Below are 20,829 nucleotides of genomic sequence, written 5' to 3'. Positions count from 1 at the left end.
TTTACATGATTCAACAAATGAAAACGGGTTGAGACTGCTCACTTTAGCTAGTTCAACAAATATGAAATTATGTAGCACAATGTTCCCAAGGAAAAGAATTCACAAAGCTACATGGGTTTCTCCAGATGGGAAAACAAGCAACCAAATTGATCATGTATTAGTAGACAATAGACATTATAGCAGCATTACAAATGTGCGCACAGTCAGAGGCGCAGAATTTGGTACAGACCACTATTTAGTCTTAATTAGCTTAAGACAAAGAATAAATGTGAATAAAAAGAGAACACCTAGGAAAGAACAATTAGCGTCTGACAAAATAACAATACCAGAAGTGCAGAGGGAATTTAAAATTAAATTGAGTAATAGATTCCAAATATTGGAAGATGAAAGCATAGAGACACGAATGACTGAGTCAGACAAGATTGGAAAACAATGGAAAAATTTACAAACTATAGTCACTGAAACAGTAAAGGAAGTGTGTGGCACAAAGGAAAATATGAAGAAGAATCCTTGGCTTACAGAGGAATGCAGGACAGCCGTAAACAAGAGAAGAGAAATAAAGCACAGGTGGTTAGCAAGCAGGAACAATGTGGATGAAGAAGGCAGAAGAATGACAGAACGACTTAGGACAGAATACTGTGAAGCTAACAGAAATACCAGAGTGGTACTTAGACGAGCGAAAAGAGACTTCCTAAACGGAAAACTTACCAAGGCTGAGAATGACAGAACAGCAAATAACGCAAGAGATTTTTACAGAACAATCCGTTTTTTCAAACAAGGCGTCTCAGCAAAAAGCTATGGCATAAAAGACAAAAATGGACAGTTAGTGATGGACAAAGAATCAGGGGTTAAAGTGTGGAAAGACTACTTTGAAGAACTCCTGAATTGTGACCACTGTACAAACAGAAGCGTTGACGATGAATTAAATTACCAACATGTACAACCGGAGGTGATGCCACCCTCTACGCAAGAAGTAGAAGACGCGGTAGCGAAGCTTAAATGCAATAAGGCTCCTGGTGAAGACGGAATTACAAGTGAGATTATTAAAAGTGGAGGAAAATTCCTGATAAAAGAAATACATAAACTTATTACAAAAGTATGGGAAGAGGAAATTATACCGGAGGTATGGAGAGAAGCAGTGGTAATTCCTCTGCACAAAAAGGGGGATAAACAATTATGTTCTAATTATAGAGGAATATCTCTTTTGAACACCGTCTACAAGATATTTTCAAAAATATTACTATCAAGATTAAGTCCTTATACTGAAGCAATAATTGATGAACAGCAATCAGGATTTATGAAAGGCAGGTCCACAATAGATCAAATTTTCCTACTTAAACAGGCAATTTCAAAATATTATGAGTTCAACAAAGGCTTCTATGGAATTTTTATAGACTTCAAGAAAGCTTATGACAGCATAGATAGGAATGCTCTATTCAAGAAGATGGAAAAACATGGAATCCCGCAAAAACTGATAAGACTGTCAAAAATGTGTATAAGTGACTCAAAGGCCAAAATAAGAATAGATGGAGAAATGTCGGAAAACTTCCTTATCAACACTGGAGTAAGACAGGGAGATGGGATTTCTCCCACTCTCTTCAACCTGGCTGTGGAAGAGGCATTACAAAAAGTTAAAAGACTACAAAGAGGGGTTAAATTAGGAGTGGACCTGAACATAATGGCATTTGCGGATGATGTAGTGATCTTGTCAGAAAGTTTGGATGACCTCTCCACACTAACAAAAAGTTTTATTAAAGAATGTCAAACAGTAGGCTTAGAGCTAAATGAAGATAAAACTAAAATTATTCATTTTGGAAGACATGCTGGAAATGTGAGAACAAACTTAAGCATTGACAACTACTCGATTGACTGTGTAGAAAGTTTTAAATATTTGGGTGTAACAATAAACAGCAAAAACGGAGGATATAGAGATACAAAGCAAATTAGCTAATGCAAATAGGTGTCTTGGGGCGTGTACAAGACTCTTTACGTCAAGATTGTTGTCACAATGCTCCAAAATAAGAATTTATAAAACAATCATTCAACCAGTCCTAATGTATGGAAGTGAAACATGGACATTAACGAAGAAAAATGAGGGGCGGTTGATTGTTTTTGAGAATAAAGTTCTCCGAAAAATATTTGGACCAATATGTGATGAAGGGGTGTGGCGAATAAGAAAAAATAGAGAATTACGCAATGTATACCAAGATCCTGATATTGTGGCTTTGGTGAAGGCAAAGAGAATTAGCTGGCTAGGACATGTACATCGGAGACAGGAGGGCACAAGGTTAAAAGAGGTCTACCAGGCGGTACCGACAGGAAGGCGCCCTTTGGGTAGACCAAAGATAAGATGGTGCGATCAAGTGGTCGAAGATGTGACCCGGTGTGGAGGGTCTGTGGATCTGGCGGAAGACAGGGTGGCGTGGAAGAGGCTCATAGACGAGGCAAAGAATCGACTGAGATTTGTTACGCCCCGGCAGTAAGTAAGTAAGTAAGTATGATATTTACAAATTTTATATACTAGCTGATTGTACAAAGCTTTACTGTAGCATTGCAATATTTCATTCACCACAGCGATTAATAAAAATAACAACAATGAAATTAACAATTATCTCAAGCAATACTTAATCTTCCGAATATTTTTTAAGTATCTGTCACTTCGAATTCAAAAGAAACATGTTCTAGTACAAACAGTGAGATTGTTGCGCTCGGACTGCATACGGACATGTGTGGCCTCACGGTAACCGAGCCGAGCCCGCACCGACAATCGGCCGACTCACGTGTCGGGCACGGTGCGGTTATGTGTGTCCCAACCTTAAGCGAGCCATTCGTGTACCAGACAAAACTCTTTCTTATTGTTGGGATGTTATCTTGCGATTTCCACTCATCTCTGGAGTAGAAGTCAATAGAGAATGGCTTATTGAATACGAACTCCGTTCTCATTATGTCTGAGACCATTTCGACAATAGCGTTTGGGTTTACAGCTTCGGTGATGGTGCCGTGGCCCGTTTTAGACGTGCCATTCCTCCACAAGTCAGCAACCATCAGCCGATAAGCTGACTTGCGCGCTTCAGCTTTTATGTAGACATCAAGAGGTGGAAGTCCTAAAGCCACCTCGAGGGTCGCTGAGGGACTGCTCCTAAACGCTCCGGTTGCAAAGATTGTGCCAAGCCTTTGTAAGCTTTCAAGCTTGGCTTTAGCAGTTACCTGATTCACCTTTGTCCACCAGACTAATGAACCATAAGTGATTTGAGGCCTTACAACTGCTTTGTAAAGCCATAGTGCTATATGGGGTGTTATGCCCCATGAGATTCCTGCAAGTCTCCTGGACATCATGAGCGCCCACTTTGCTTTGTGCAGGATATTGTTAAGATGATCATTCTACGTAAGCTTATGGTCTAGAGTCAGTCCTAAATATTTGACTGTCTTTGACCACTCAAGCTGTGTGGATGCGAGTTTCAGCCTGGAAAGAGACTAGGTTATTTTTCCTAGTGAATGGTACAACTACTGTCTTAGAGGGATTTACTTTCAGTCCCTCTCCATGACACCAGTTCTGTACATGTTGAAGGTTGGTATTCATGATATCGTAACAACATTTGTATGTTTTCCCTGTACCATAAGGACTATGTCGTCTGCATATCCTTGGACATAGATTCCATTGTTAGTAAGGTCCTCAAGTAGACCATCTACTACTAGATTCCACAGTAGAGGTGACAGGATGCCTCCTTGAGGGCATCCCCTTGTGGGTGCGATCACAAGCGATTCTTCATTGAGATCGGCCCTGATCCGTCTGGAGCACAACATGGCCCTAAGCCACCGGCACAGAGCTGGCTCGAGGCCACGTCGCTGTGCTCCACTTACCATCGCAGTGAATTTAGCATTGTCAAAAGCTCCTTCAATGTCTATGAAGGTGCACAATGCTAATTCCTTGGCGTACAGGCTATCCTCAATCCTACTGACTAGTTGGTGCAGTGCTGATTCACAGGATTTGCCTTGCTGGTATGCATGTTGGTTGCAATGAAGGGGAGTGTCTGAGAGAACTCCCTTTCTCAGGTGCCTCTCCACCAGTCTTTCTAATGTTTTCAGTAGAAACGAAGATAAACTGATGGGACGAAAAGATTTAGGGACAGAATAGTCCGCTCTCCCTTTTTTAGGGATGAAGACCACCCTGTTGAGACGCCAGACTTGTGGTATGTACCCATAAGCTAGGCTCGCCCTGAATAGTTCACATAGAAGAGTGAAGAGATTCTCCGGCCCTTGTTGAAGCAGAGCCGGAAAGATTCCATCCCCTCCTGCAGATTTGAAAGGGGCAAATTTAGAAATTGCCCATTTGGCTTTAGAGAGAGTGACAATCCTTCTGGCAATGGCCCAGCTACCACGATCAGCTCTTGGCCACGAGCCTGCCTCATGGTTACCAGACGTTCCAGTGTCGTCATTCTCAAAGATGCAATCAGGGAAGTGAGTCTCAAGGAGAAGTTTGAGGCTGTCACTAGATCCGGAAGTGTATTGACCTCTCTGGGACCTTAAAGGTCCCAAGTGACCGGTTGGACCTGAGGCTAGTAAACGTTGCAGTCTAGCTGCCGCGCTTAATTCATTTACCTCCTGTGTAAACTGCCTCCAGGAACTTTGTGTTGCCTTTTTGATTGCTAGGCTTTATTCTTGTTATATAATTTACTCCATGTAAACATAACTAGATCATATGTTAATTTAAAGAAGATATTAAGTAATTGTTATACATTCTGATTGAGTTTATACATTGCATATTTAAGGTTATCTAGTTGAATTTTGTTGATTAAAGCCTTAGTTTGTAAAAAGGTTTTCTTAGTTTCATTACAATTTAATCAACATTTTTGCTATACTAACTTCAATACTCTGTAATGGAAAAACTACTGAAACCTGAGAAATTTGCATGCAGCCCTGAAACAACAAATGCTTCTAAACAATGGAAACATTGGTTTCAAACGTTCAATACATTCATAGAAAATGCTGAAGTTAAAGAAGATAAGAAACTTGGAGTACTAGTGAACTTTCTAACCTATGAAAACTATGAATTTATCAGTGAGTGTAAAGATTACAACAATGCTATACAAACTTTAGAAACATTATTCATACCTAAGAAAAATGTACTTTTTGCTAGACACTTGCTTGCTAATCATAAACAACAAGAAGGAGAATCAATAAATCACTATTTGCAAACGCTTAAATCTCTTAGTAAGGAGTGTGATTTCGTAAATGTCGATGCTAAAACCTATAGTGATGAGTCTATCAGAGATGCCTTTATTAGTGGTTTAAATTCTTCTCGAATCAGACAACGTATTCTGGAACATAACGTTTTAACCTTGGAAAAAGTTGAAGAAATAGCTCGTTCCTTAGAGTCAGCTCAGAAACATGCGGACGCTTATTCCATGACTTCAGGTGTACCTCAATCATATTGTCACTACGTTGATACGAGTAGTAATTTAAAGATTCCTTCAGACAAACTAAAAACTCAGGAAGACAATTCTACTGCTGCTGCTGTATCAGCACACAGACTCCGACAGAAATGTTATTTTTGTGGAAGAGCAAGACATATTTCAAGAGATGACTGCCCTGCAAAAGATGCTATTTGTAAAGGTTGCTCGAAAACTGGTCATTTTCTCAGAGTTTGTTTATCTAAGAATCTTAAAAATGGTAAGATAAATTCAGCCTCTTTAACAACATGTCCCATAATAACTTCAGCAGTAACACCCAAAGTATTATCTAAAGCAATTGTATCCGGAAATGTAAACGGAATTTCTGCTAAGTTTTTAGTTGATACTGGAAGTTCTGATAGTTTTATTGATAGTAGTTTTGTAAAGGCTAACAACCTTAAAACATTTCCAGAAGTCAAACAGGTGTCGATGGCATCTACGTCACTCGTTTCACCAATTAAAGGGTATGTTAGGGTAGATCTGTATGTACAAGACAATGCTTACAAACAAATCAAAATGCTTGTAATTGAAAGGTTATGTACTGATGTACTGATAGGACATGATATCATGAAACTACATACAAATGTTACTGTAGACTTTGGGGGACCAAGATCATCTTTCTCTGTTTGTAACGTTGCCTGTGCTAATGTGGAACCACCATCATTATTTCAGCACATGACTAAAGATTGTCGACCTGTTGTGACTAAGACAAGGCGGTTTTTTGGGGAAGATGAAAAATTTATACAATGTGAAATACAGTCTCTTCTGAAAGATGGTGTTATCGAGGAAAGTGTTTCTCCATGGCGAGCTCAAGTGCTCATTACCAAAAATGAAAACCACAAGAAACGACTTGTAATAGATTATTCTCAGACAGTAAATAAATTTACATTATTGGATGCTTATCCTTTGCCCGATATCGAATCACTTGTGTTAAAAATTGCTAAATTTGATACTTTCAGTTCATTGGATTTGTCTAGTGCTTATCATCAGATACCAATTCCAGAGCATGAAAAACAACTTACCGCTTTTGAAGCTAATGGGCAATTGTATCAGTTCAAACGCATTCCTTTTGGAGTAACCAACGGCGTGTCCGCTTTCCAAAGGACTATAAATAAGATTATTTCAGAAGAAGGACTCGAAGGTACTTTCGCATATATTGATGATGTTACAATAGGAGGAATGGGTAAACAAGATCATGATAAAAATTTAGAAAAGTTTATGGCTGTGGCTAAGAAATACAATCTAACATTGAACCTGAAGAAATGTAAATTTGCTCAAGATACTATATCTATCCTTGGTTATCAAATCAAAAATAGAACTATACGTCCCGACCCAGAGAGATTACAACCACTTTTGGACATGCCTCTGCCTCATGATGCTGCTTCTCTTAAACGAACACTTGGATTGTTATCATACTACTCCAAATGGATACCAAGGTTTTCTGACAAAATTAGAAGTTTGGTAAGCTGTAAGAATTTTCCTATTGAACCAACCTCCATTGCCGCTAGTGATTTTCAAAACATTAAGAAGGATATAGAAAGATCATTTCTTGTGACTGTTGAACCGGAAAATCAATTGATAGTCGAAACTGATGCTTCAGGAGTTGCAATAGCTGCTACACTAAGCCAAAATGGACGTCCTGTTTCCTTCTTTTCTAGGACTTTGTCTGGAAGTGAAAAACAACACTCAACAGTAGAAAGAGAAGCACAGGCCATCGTAGAATCTATTAAGAAATGGAGACATTTTTTGTTAGGGAGACAATTTATTCTCTTAACTGATCAAAAAGCTTTGTCATTTATTTTTGACCAAAAACATTCTAGCAGAATTAAAAACGACAAAATCATGCGCTGGCGACTAGAGCTTTCTCCTTTCTCGTACGACATTCAATATCGACCTGGTAAAGAAAACGTTTCTGCAGACGCACTCTCTCGGATCTGTAATGCATCTACGACTGACAACAAACTTTTTGAAATGCACCAGGCTCTTTGTCATCCAGGAATAACGCGTTTCTATCACTGGGTACGCAGCAAGAATTTGCCATATTCTTTGAATGAGATCAAATCAATGACTTTATCTTGTCCTATTTGTTCAGAGGTCAAACCTAGATTCCACAAACAAACCAACACATTGATAAAGGCCACTTCACCTTTTGAAAGACTCAATATTGATTTTAAAGGACCACTACCATCGTCAAGTAGAAATCGATATATGTTAAATATTATTGACGAGTACTCTCGCTTCCCCTTCTCTTACCCCTGCAAAGAGATGACTTCGAGTACTGTGATAGAATGTTTGGAAAACTTGTTCTCTGTTTATGGGATACCAAATTACATCCATTCTGATAGAGGCAAATCATTTTTGTCTGATGAAATAAGGGCATATCTTCATCAAAAGGGGATTGCTACAAGTTTAACCAGTCCATACAATCCTGCAGGAAATGGACAAATTGAGAGATATAATGGAATTATATGGAAGACCGTTACACTGTCACTAAAATCCAAAGGACTGGACCAACGATACTGGGAGTCTGTACTTCCAGAGTCTCTACATCCAATACGCTCTAATTCGTTACCCCAATGGAAGAGAATCTACTGTTTCACTAAAACACTTAGCTCCCCGAGGTGATAAAAGTCTAATGGTGACAGACTTATCCAATTGGTCGGAAGTACAGGAGGTGGAGGATGAACATGAAGATGCATCACAAGGAAATAAGAAAGATTTTTCAAAAGACACTGAAGTTGAATCTGAACAGTTCAATCAAGAAAATAAAATAGTTTCTCCTCGAAGAGGATCAAGAATAAGAAGGATCCCTGAACGTTTCAATGACTACCTCTTAAATTCAGTGGGGGAGAATGTTATATAATTTACTCCATGTAAACATAACTAGATCATATGTTAATTTAAAGAAGATATTAAGTAATTGTTATACATTCTGATTGAGTTTATACATTGCATATTTAAGGTTATCTAGTTGAATTTTGTTGATTAAAGCCTTAGTTTGTAAAAAGGTTTTCTTAGTTTCATTACAATTCTGTTAGAGCTCTATGATAGGGCTCCCAGACGGCTCCTTTTGCATTGATTGTGCAGCTTCCTAACATCAGCCCTTTTGCGAGCGAGGTCCGCAGTCCACCACTTAGTGTTGGTTCGACTCTTCCCCCGTCGCAATGGACAATTGTCGTGGAAGCTATTAATTATAGCGTTCTGCAGGTCAGAAGCTATCTGATCTATGTCTGTGAAGCATCGCACCCTTCCGCCTACCGATCCAAACTGTGACTGAAGGTCAGACATATTCCAACCAGTCAGTCCTCCTGGGATTGCGATAGAGGACCTCTCCAGCTTCATCTTGCAAGTTAAAGCGGATATACCTGTGATCTGATAATGAGGCCTCTTCGCTTACGTGCCAATTATCAACCATTCCAAGTATACCTTGTGTGCAGATTGTTATATCAATAACTTCCTGCCTAATTCGTGTTACGAACGTAGGGCGGTTACCATTATTACATATAAATAGATCCCTACTTAGAAGAAATTGTAAAAGTGCCTCACCTCTTAGTGTTGGTGCTGCCCCATCCAGCAGAGTGATGGGCATTGGCGTCACAACCTAAAAGTAGTTGTTGATGTCTGGCTTGTGCTTCTTCCACCAGGAGCTCTAGGTCTCTTGATGGAGGGAGTTCCCTGGTATCATATGGCAAGTATACGGAGCCTACAATTGTGCTCTGTACTATGCCTCCATTCTTCCAGGTCAGTGTGCCCACAGTGATATCTCTGGAGCAGAATTCGCTGAGGGTTAGAAAATCCAAGCCTCTCTTCAACAGGATGCAGGTCCTGATATTCCTTAGAGAGGTACAGTAAATTAACTTACCTTTGGTTTCATTTACGCCCGCCACTCTCCCTTGGTGAAGCCATGGTTCTTGAATTAATGCCAGATCAAATCCCTCCTGGAGGAAGAACTGGCAGAAGGCTGCCGAAGCAGCCCTACTGTGTTGTAGGTTGATTTGTAGGACTCGTGGCATTGTCCTTGACTGTCAAGGAGACAATTGAGACCTGCCAGAGTCCTAGGTTGGCTCTACAGTTGGAAGCCTTCACAGCCTTGAAGCAGACCTCGTCCAGGAAACAGACGAATCCGTAACCTTTCGGATCTGGCTTGGATGGAAGGATTTTCCACTCGTTTACGTTTAGGTTGGGATTCTGCTTTTTAAACATTTCAAGTACCTTTTCAGGTGTCTTCTTCAGAAGCTTCGGGTGAGCTCTGAAAAACACCCTATTGGACCTCAAGATGTCCTTACGCAGACCCACTCTCAGAGAGATGTCGTCTCCCAGAGATTTTGTTCTTTGAATTACTTCTTCCAGCCAACGTTTGGTGTGCTCGTTGATGCAGGAAGCAATTAAGACACCTTTCTCTAGGTAGGTGCCCGCAAACGATGGAACGGAACCATCCTCCAGGGGTTGGATTTCCTCCATAATTGCGTCCTCGATGGCTTCTCCTTGCTCTTCACTAAGCTTCGCATCAGGGTAACCGTCGAGGGCTATGGCCATTTTGATCGCCGCAACCTCTCTGTAGGTAGCCTTGGATGTGCTACCAGAGGCCTCGGGATCGTGGGCTTCCGGCTTTTGGGTTTCCCTCCTAGCCTTCTTTGCGGGCCCCTCAGCGGAGGGTGAATGGCCAAGGTGCCTCTGGGGCGTTTGCCGACCCCTCCCCCGCCTTGGTACCCGCAGTTGGGTCCGGAGTTGAGACCTCCTGCCGTTCTTTATTCTTTTTCTTCTTTTTCCCCCTCCTCCACTTGGAAGGGTCAAAAGCTTCACCCTTTTCAAGAAGTTTAGCCTTAAGTGCTTCTCTCCTTTGAGGTGTGGTGAGATTAGGCCTCTTCATTCTGAGGTTGCCAAGTTGCTCTGTAGCATCATCCAGCGTACCTGTAGACATGGGAGTGCCTGGGCTGTTGAGGAGCTGATCTTCTACGTCTTGAAAGGCTTTTGCTTCCTCAGCGCTTGTACTACCTTCCTCAGATAAAGCCTTGCCATGTATGGGAGCTTCAGTGTGCATTGGAACCTCCTGTGTTCCTGAGGCACTTTGTTGAGGAGAAGGTAGGGATGTTAGCATAACAACCTCTTCAGTTGTGTTACTAGGTGATAGTGTATGCGAGGTAGCTTCAGGAGCTACCTCAGCAGGAAGAGGTAGGTTAGAAACAGCTTCAGGAACCGTTTCAAGGGTTGGTGGTTTTGGTTTTTGTTGTTTTTTTCATGATGTTCCCACGAGTATCTAGGGAATGGAAGGTCGACCCAGACAGAGCCCCGCATGCCTGGGTAAGCTGCTTTAAACTGGAGGGTCGATGGTATCCAGAGTCCGCATAGTACGACTGGTTTGCCACCAGCCATTCAGCCCTGGCCTATGCTGTTCCACCGTGGCTTGGCCCCTAGTGGGAGAAATGAAAGGAAAACTAAATCGAAGGGTTGAGGAAGTTTACCTCAGATAGAAGAGAGTGAAGAAGAAAGATAGGCTGACACATAGAAAAGTGTGCCAGCCATAGGCCTCCAGAACAAGAAGAGAAGGGATCTGGAGCATTAGCTAGGGTACCTCGGGGTCGCCACTACTCGTACAGCCTCGAAAGTAAGACCGCCCCTGAGGGGTACAAGGCGTTTAATTAGCTTGATTGGAATTTTATCTGATCCAGATGCTTTGTCGTTTTTCAAATGTTTGATTTTGTTCTCAATTTCTAATTTGGTACTTTCAGAGAGATATATAGAATTCCGATTTGTTTTAAGTTTTTCATATTCTAGATCTGGAATCTTTGAAGCCAATTCTGAACCAATATTTGCAAAAAAAATTTTCACTCTGTTTATATCACCAGTATATCCACAAGGTTTTCTAGATTTGTTTATAAATTTGTTTTAAATATTCCATTTTATTTTGGTATCAGATGACTTTTCAATCAGTTCTTTATGGTACGTTTCTTTTAATATGTTACAATAATGTTTGAGTTTTGATGTATAAAATTTTGCATGTTCAAGTTTTTTTTGTCCAAACAATTTGTTTCTAATTTTAATTGAAGTTTTAATGCCAATTGTAAGCCAATTTTTGTCATCTGATTGAATTTTGAATTTGGATTTTTCATTGTTTTTGAAGAAGGTTTTTGAAATTAGTTCAGAAAGGTAATTGTAAGCTAAATTTGGATTTTTATAATTGAAAGTTAAATTTAAATTGTTCAAAAACTCATCTGTTATCTTAATTCTTCATGGAAGATGAGCAGACGTAGTAGGATGATGTAGAAGACACGGGATGAACAAGACCTGAGCAGTAGTGAATGAAGTGTTGTTTGAACAAGTGTTCCGGATATTCGACAGTAAAGAGCAGAGTGTTAGCCTGTGGTTGCAGCGGTTTTGATAACGGATGATAAGCAATTACAACTTCTCTGACCTTCACGCTTTGTAGTACACTGTTTTACACTGTTCTATTGACGATGATTGAATGTAGAAATGGTCCAGGAGGATTTTCACTGTCGATGATGTAGAAGAAAGTTTCTGAAGACAACTATGTTTAAATTCGTAGAATAAAAAGCACAGAACATTTGTCACTTTGTAAAATGAAGAAATAGATTGTTTTCACTGAGTCTTGAAGATGATGTGGATAGTTTTGGAAGAAAAGATTTAGAAATGCATTATTAAACACTTTTGAAAGAATTTTAACACTTTTTAAAGACATTTTTAATAAAAATAATAGAGTAAAAATGAATGTGTCCGGTCACTCTAATGACTGAAGAAAGAATGGTGTGTCATCTGGTTTAGTGCTGCCATTCTTTATTGTGTAGCACAAAAATTCCCACTCGAGTATTGCCAACATAAATTCCATGGAAAATGTCCTTGAACACATTGTCCTTGAAAGGTTGCTTGAATACAGATTATCATAGTTATTTTAGAATTGTATGGTAAATTGTTTCTTCAAATTTATTGTTAGAACTGTAATGTAAATTATTTCCTCATATTTAATGTTAGAACTGTATTGTAAATTGTTTATGTCTTTTAAACAGTAATTATATTGATTTTCGGTCTGTCCCAAAAGTGAGCCAGAACCGCCACATTACTATCTACTTATATATATATATATATATATATATATAATATTATTATTTTATTCAATGTTTTTTAAATATTTTTTTGTATAGGTATCCTACTGTAATAAAATCTTATACATTATAGAATAAGATCGTTTCTATTTATCTTAGTAGTTGAAATACAAACATAAACATTTGCGCTGAAAAATTTATATCTCGGCAGAGTTAGTTCCATAATTCCCATTTATAATACAAAATCTTTATATATAAATGAATGAAATGTATATTGCAAACTGTTACAAACGTCATAATAAAGGAGACGTAATTGATAAAAGATATTTAGTTTGTAATAATTGTCATTTAAAATTGTATGAAAGACCTAAACCACAGAAGCGTCGAAATAAATTATTGAATAAACTGATTAGAAAATTGGAAAATGGAAGTGCAAAACAAACAAAATTTGTTACAGGATTTAGAAAAAAGAATAAACATTTTTACTTATCTGTAAGAAAAATTGAAAAAAACCAATGTGCTTTTCGTTTGTAGGTATCAATGCACGCATTTATTATGAAAAAATATTACCTGTTTTTTTTTTATTATCTAGATATTGAATTTGTTTATGATTTTAAAACTGAAATCCTCGATGATTTTATAGTACACTTGGAAAAGATAAATAATGAACCTCGTGAAGTGAAGAAATTTGCCCACTTTCGCTCAACTTCTCGAGTGAAAGTTAGGAAATTTCATTATTTCCATATATGAATTTTTTCTATGTAAATGGCGTTTTTGAAAGAGTTGAATAAAGTAGGCGATCTACACTATAAAGAATATAAGAAGTTTAATGAATTTTAGAAAAAAAATAAGAAATATAGAATTTTGAATTTGGAGAAAATTAAAAATAAATTCGGGTTTACAATAATTGCAGAATTGGAAGATTGTAAAGTACACTTACCGAACAGATTTTTGACTGTTTTGGATGAAAAAAAGAATAAAGAATTGAATAAAAATGATAAATTACACTTGATTGTTACTGGAAAAAGACAATAAAAGATCAAGAATGTGTTACAATAAACTTTTTATAATAAATATTTTTCATTAAGATTTTGAAGATTTTCATTAAAACAGCTTAAAAGAAATTAGAAGCAAACATCTATAGATTCGGTTATTTATATTTGTGATTTCCTTTTAGATTTCTCAGACTCATTTATGGTACATCGGACACGAATTTACATTGAGTTTCTGTTGCACCCAAAAGTGGTCTAGAACCGCCATATTAATATATATATATATATATATATATACATATATACATAAATATAAATTATAATAATAATAATATATATACAGGGAGCGGCAAAATGATCTGACGGTTTTATAATGTAAACATCTCAAACGTTTAAAGTGGTACAAAGTGTTTTATTGCAGATTTCAGATTGGTATTTATGAACATTTATAAAAATAACCAAAAAAGGGCGAGTGGATCCGTTTAAGATTTGAATATAACGTCTTTCAAATTATGTCCGTCTTTGGCGATGAGTAGTATACTTTGGCCGTTCCTGGGACAAAGCACCTGAGACCGGTTCTGGGACAAACCGTGTGAGACCGAATTAGTGCAGTCATTGAAGCATTGTTGGTCCGAATTTTTTTACTGTGAACCGAATTGCATAAAATTTTGGAATTAGGTTCATCTTACCCTTAACTTCAAAAGTGAAAATGATTTGAACTCCGCAACCACTCTGGGGGTGGTTGCCACCCCTTCTCGGGAGTTAATTTTTTTCTTTTTTCAAAATAACCTCGGATATCGATAGAAGGCCTACTTTTAAGCAAAAAATCATCTATAACGTTTTTCGAAAAATCCAATACTTTTCAAGTTATTGGCAATTGAAAATTCGCAATTTTTTCACGTTTGTCATCGGTTTTTTGCAAATATCTCCAAAAATATACGTTTTATCGAAAATTTTATAAAGAACACAATTGTAGCAGGTAAAACAATGAACAATTTTGTTTTTTATAAAGTATTCTAAGTGCAATATTAAGCTAGATATTAAAAATCAAAGCCGTTTTTTATTTTGTCTGAAATTTAATCGATGTGGTCAATGCCATCTAGCGGCGAGAAGATGCATTTTAGGCATTCTAATAAAAAAGAGTTTTATAGTGCTTGAAATAAGCTTTAAAATGAGCACTATTAAAAGTCTTTTGCACGTAAAAGAGTGAGCTGTATTGCAAATAAGAGGAGCATCTAATGTTTTTTCTTTTAAATCAATGGGTTTCATAAGTGCCATTTCCACCAAAATTAAAATTAATCGTATTCCGCCTAGAATCAACTTTATTATGAAGAGTTTAATAGAGTGTATCAGTTTGGCTGCTTCAGGACACATATTTTTCAAAAAAGTCACGATTAAAAAAATTCAAATTTTTAAAAAACCACCTTTTTCATAATATCTCAAAAATGACGACATATACGAATAAAAGTGTAGGTATGAAAAATGTAGGTATATTTCTGACAAACAATTTGGATTTTTTATTTTTCTGTAAAACAAAAATTTACGGAAATATGATTGTTTAAAGAGCGCATGGCAGCGCAATCACAGCCTCTCTTAAGCCCTTTAACCCTTCACCGTTTGAGAAAAAGGTTTTTTACTATATTGCAATGAAGGATATTGTAGCTCTCTTAATTATCTTTACAATGGTTTTTTATAAATTGTGATAGCATGAAAATTGAAGGAGTTATGGTCAAAAAACTTATCATATGTTTTTCTACTTAGTAACTGAAAATTTCGTACTGTGAATATTTGGAGCAATGTGAAAGTACGCAGTATAATAGAGACCCAAAACTATTGTAATGTGTATATATATATATACATAATATGGCTCATATATTTTGGAAACGTAGGCATGAATACATACCAACTTTCTTATATGTATATATAACACATTTGAGTGAATTTTGTGTAATTTGTAAATATTTTTATCTAATAAATGGCAATTTTTACTCTAAATTAAATTATTTTTAAATAATATGTAATCATATATATTTACTGTTTTAATTTAGGGGTAGTTTTAAGGGTAGAAAAGCTTAAGAATATCATAATCGTTTTCGAGAGTGTGGAATAATATTTAAATCCTTTTCATTTTATCAAAAAAATTTAACAATTTTTTTATCAAGGGGTAGTTTTCAAGGGTTGAAAGGGGGTTAAAATTTTCATAATTATTATAGAAAATATAAAATATTACTAACTCTATACTTACATCTTTTTATATCATACCAAAGTATTTTTTGTGATTTTTTTCAATTTATGGGTTGTTTGCAAGGGTTGTAAGATTTTCAAGGGGTTGAAAATTATTTTAATATGAGGTAATTGTGTTAGAAAACACTTTAAAATTTCACCACTTACTATTAAACATGTTTTCTAGCGATAAAATGGCTCAATGTCGATTTTTCCATTAAGGGGTTGTTTACACCCCTTAAAAATAATAGGCGGAGTTCAGATCATTTTCACTTTTGAAGTTAAGGGTAAGATGAGCCTAATTCCAAAATTTCATGCAAATCGGTTCACAGTAAAAAAATTCGGAGGTAAGACCGTATTTTTCGTTTCAATGACTGCACTAAATCTGGGACAGAATTGTTAGAGAGCGACTAAGAGTGTGAGTATGGGTGGTCAGAACCGCGCCGCGCGAATCACCACGCATGTCATCGCTGTACCGTCACCGCCACCGCGCAGACACCACGCGTTTTTATTTACCACAATTTTGAGTATGTATGTGTTTGTGATTTACTGATCAGATCTAAAGATTCGATGTTGTTTACATGGTTGTTCTGGATCAGTTGGTTGTTTTGGTCTACAAGTGTGATTGTGATCTGTTGAACCTTTCGTAAACCACTCTGAAGAGGTATGTAGTGTTTTTCTTGAGGTGATTGAGATATTTTGTAGCCGTGTGGTACATTAGGAGAAAAGGAGTAGAGGATTGCTGTCTCCAAATGTTTGTGAGAGTGAACATCATGATTGACAAGGCTGTTGTTGACAATATTGCAGTGTATCTCGATGACATCAACGGCTCTAAAATTCGGTGGATTCGATGCAATTACATTTTCATTTGAGTTGAAGTAAGACGATTCTTTTTGTAAGTTTGTTGCATCAGATTTTTCAAAACCTAAGAGATCACTAACGGTTTTATCCAAGTAGAATTTAATTGGAGAATTAATTGATATTTTGTCACCATCTTTAAAGATCTTGAAATCGTCAGAATTTATACTAAGATTCAACGATTGTATGTAATCTCTGAAACTCTTTTCAAGTTTTTCAATGGTCCAGTAACCACATTGAAGTATCAGTGGTTTCGGAATGAAATGTATTTCCCAAAAATAGACTTTTGCATGTTGCAACAAGTTGTATATGTTGTTCTCAGAGTAAAATCCAACAAGAGCCATATAATACTCTGCGTTTGGATCCAAGTGGATGGGGTGTTCTAGATGGAGAGTCAGTACAGACTCAGTTCCAGTTAGTTGGCATGGTTGCAGTTTTTATATACTTATAATTCTATACAAGTTTTAGATGAAGTTACTACCATCATGGAAGTCTTCAAAACCTCTTTCCATATATTTTTTATTTCGTTGTTAAATTTTTTCTGCATGATGTATATCTTGCCTTCTAATTCACTCAATTGAACTTTGACAACCACATCATATGGCTCCACTGCTTTGCTCACTTGACCAATTCTCTGGTGGTTTTTCAGTAGGAAGCTGACCCATATCTTTTCACCATTTACGGTACTAGTGGGGACAATCTCGATCGCATTTATTATTTTTTCCGATTTTACCAAATGCGATTCCAATAATTTCTTGACTTCGGATAAATCTTGTGAGACTTTTGATACACCACTTGCAAGCTCAATTATCTCGTCAGGAGAAGTGTCTGAATTGGGTTGAGTAGGTATTGATTATTTATTCATGTCTGATTAAAATAAAACAGAATCTTGGCGACTTTTCTCTTAGAAATAACATTCATCAATATCCTACCAGAGGAAAGTTATTTTGGATCAGCTCTACTGCAGATTAAGCAAATCACATTCTATGTATTCTTTTATTGGTATCCGTTTGTTTAATAAACTACCTCTTACCAGTGATGTATAGATGGCTGTTAACTAGACCTTTTTATCGTGTAGATGAATATCTAGCACTTTCTGTGATAGATGTTTCACTTTAATTTTAAATCTATCTGTATTGTAGCCTTCCTAAATGTTTAACTGTCTTAACTGCCTTTTATTGCACTATTTATTTATTTATTTTTGAATATTCTACCATTTTATTCCCTAATAAATCAGTTATTAATTTACTTTCTGTAAAATCTACTAATACATGTATTTATTGTTGATTGCCCATGCTTAGTTAAACGTAAGCTAGTTTTGTTTCATCTCGGCCAGTAAGGTTTTTCATTCACTCGAATCAACATTTAATTTAATATATTGTGAGCTAATATTATATTGAAGCTTTGGTGATGATGTCAATGCATTTTAATGATGTTATGATGACTAATAAAGATTCATGATTCAATGATCTTTCTAATTTTATGTATAACACAGTTAATAATGAAGCACTCTTCGTAACCCTCTTTGCAGATGACACCAGTTTGATTTTCAATCATAGTGATTACCAATACCTTACCCAGAACTTTGACTTAACTTTGTCCCGTCTTCTGGAGTGGTTTAACCAAATAAACTGTTTCCTAATATCTCAAAAACTAATGTTATAGAATTTCACTCCCAAAAAACTCTATATCTTCCACTTTACTTTAAATACACTCACCCTTAACAGTTCACTCTGCACTAAGTTTCTAGAGATTCATTTAGACTTCAATCTAAAATGGTATTTCCACATAAATATGCTGCCTAAACATCTCAACGCTGCAACATTTTCCTTGATATGCCTGTCAACCTTTACCTCTAGGGGAGACTCTCAGACTGGGTTATAATGGCTTGTTTGAATCAAAGATTAATTACTGTATTATTTTCTGAATCTTCTGTGGTACAAATTTCTTAACACAATTTTCTACATGCAAAAGAGAGGACTGAGGATCGTCTGGGGTTTTGACTGGCATGACAGTTGCAGGAAGCTCTTTCGATAAAGTGGCACCCTCATTCTCGCCAGCCTGCTTGTTTACCACACAGTAATTTTTGTCTTTCAAAATAAACATCATGTTTTCAGTTCTTGGACACAATTATAATACAAGACACAAAGAAAATACTATAGTGGATAGATATTGACTGTTGTTAACATAGCAATCAGTTTTATTTTTTGGACCTAAATTGTTTAATTCGCTACCAAATAGTTTTAAAAAACTTGACAATTTACAATCTCTTAAAAAACACTTAAAAAGCTACTACTACTGGTCAAGAGAGCTATCTATAGCTTTCAGAACGCCCTTGAGAGCTGACGACCTGAGGTCAGCGGGTCTGAAGCCCCTTTAGTACGGAGGGGTTTTCCTAAATATTTTATGTTATATTAGATAAATGCTGTATTTTTTTTAATCTACCTTTATTTCTACTGCAATGAATATGATATTTATTGCTTATTAACCAATTGCATTTGAGACTTAACACAAAAAACCATTCATAGTTCTATTGTGTCAATATAGAAGTTTGAAGTATCCGAGTCTGATAACAGTAGATGCCAATGATGAGGAGTAATCATTGAATATCACATTCTTGCCAGATAGCCCCTGCACAATGAATGGGATTGATCTGTGTCAGATTCTAAAAGCTGTTTATATTATTATTTGTTTTCAAGAGAAGAATGTTTTGCTTTGAATAAATTATGATTTCTGCCTTATTCTTGTATGGATAATTTCAATTTTTTCTCAGACAGTTGGTCACCCTGATTATATTTTGTACTGATTTTACAACAGAGTAAAACAGCCTTAATTTGTGTAATTATTAAAGGAAATATGCTACCATTAACAAATGCTACATTATTAATTAACATTTATTGAAAAATATAACTACAAACATTATTTTTTGAACCATTTAGGCACTTTGGAGCTAGCTGATGGCTTTTTGCTAGCAGATGAGTTTGGCTTTTGGTACGAACAGCTTGGAGTTTCATTGACCACTTCAACAATCCCATCCTCTGTTTCTTTTATTTCTTCGTCTGCTTCTTTTCTCCTGAATAACATTTAATTATTTTATAAAACCATACTTAATACCAGCATATTATGAAATTAAACATTGAATATTTCCTCTGGAATGTCTGAAACGATAAAAAACCAAACTAGTACAGTATTTGACAAAAATAATTACCCTTGACTCAATTTCTGACTTCCCTTGACCATGGTAACATGAAGCCAACTGATAAATATTGCAAAAAAAGAAAAGTTGCACTTCATTGATTTAAATTAATTTTTTTCTCAAGATTCAAGATATTTTTCTCAAATATCTGAAAAACAAGGTAGACCAGAAAGAGATGTTGTTGAAACAAGGATGATGCTGTGAAACTGAATTTTACCTGTAAATTTGGAAATATATAGGAATTGAAATAATATTGAATGAAATGCATCATCTTAATAGGAGACTATACTGAAAAGCTTATATGTTTATCCCTAAAAATAAGAAGCACTTTTCACTTTTGCAATGGTTTTTTAAATCAAGCTTATAAATAGGCTTATGTGATGTAGCTTGGCTTTAGTATCACTAACCTGTACTGGAGAGCAGCCTCAGATGCCAACCGCAGACTTGTGAGGGAAGTAAGCAAGGAGGGTCTCAGGTATGTGGTCCGCTCCTGCGGTGGGTCCGTGCCAAAGTACACCAGCGCTCTTGGAGTCAGTTTAGCATCAACAAGTGTCACCGAGGGATTGAGAATCGATTTGGGAGGAGCTGTATCTGCCAAAACATTCAACTATTACAACAGATTCTCTGGGATTTTTTAAAATTAATATAACATAAGACAATCATTTAACTAAAAAAAATAATTACAAATTAATAATAATTAAAACTGTGAAGTTTGCTTTGGTGTGTTTTTTCAGAATTATTAATTACCATATACATTATTAACCTGTTTTATGGCTACAGCTGCAATTATTAGGGCATTTGTGAATTATGACTATTGATAGACAGTGTATTCTATTACTTTCACTTCTTCTAGTTTATAAGTATATTATTAAAGTAATTTTTATTCAGTGTATACAAAATGTATATTCAATGAATAAAGAGATTTTCAATTCAATGTACGAATAACACAAGAAATCGTGATACTGAATTGTCTTTTTAACAAGAAAGTGATGTTGAGTTTATTTCAAATTAATTAAATATTTTCCAATTAAAAGGAGCAATTTGAATAAACA

General features: G+C 36.3%; 1 long non-coding RNA gene across 1 annotated transcript; it reads right to left on the bottom strand.

Moving 5' to 3' along the window:
- Positions 1-19,457: 19,457 nt before the first annotated feature.
- On the bottom strand, positions 19,458-20,780 carry LOC124370437. Its single transcript, XR_006923182.1, has 2 exons — positions 20,185-20,780; positions 19,458-19,654 (listed from the first exon to the last, which is right to left on the bottom strand). It is a non-coding gene; the product is annotated as an uncharacterized LOC124370437 (long non-coding RNA).
- Between the last annotated feature and the right edge of the window lie 49 nt (positions 20,781-20,829).

The sequence above is a fragment of the Homalodisca vitripennis genome, unplaced genomic scaffold (genome assembly GCF_021130785.1).
Source record: "Homalodisca vitripennis isolate AUS2020 unplaced genomic scaffold, UT_GWSS_2.1 ScUCBcl_174;HRSCAF=1496, whole genome shotgun sequence".
Taxonomy (NCBI): domain Eukaryota; kingdom Metazoa; phylum Arthropoda; class Insecta; order Hemiptera; family Cicadellidae; genus Homalodisca; species Homalodisca vitripennis.
This window is presented reverse-complemented; position numbering and strand designations above follow the sequence as displayed.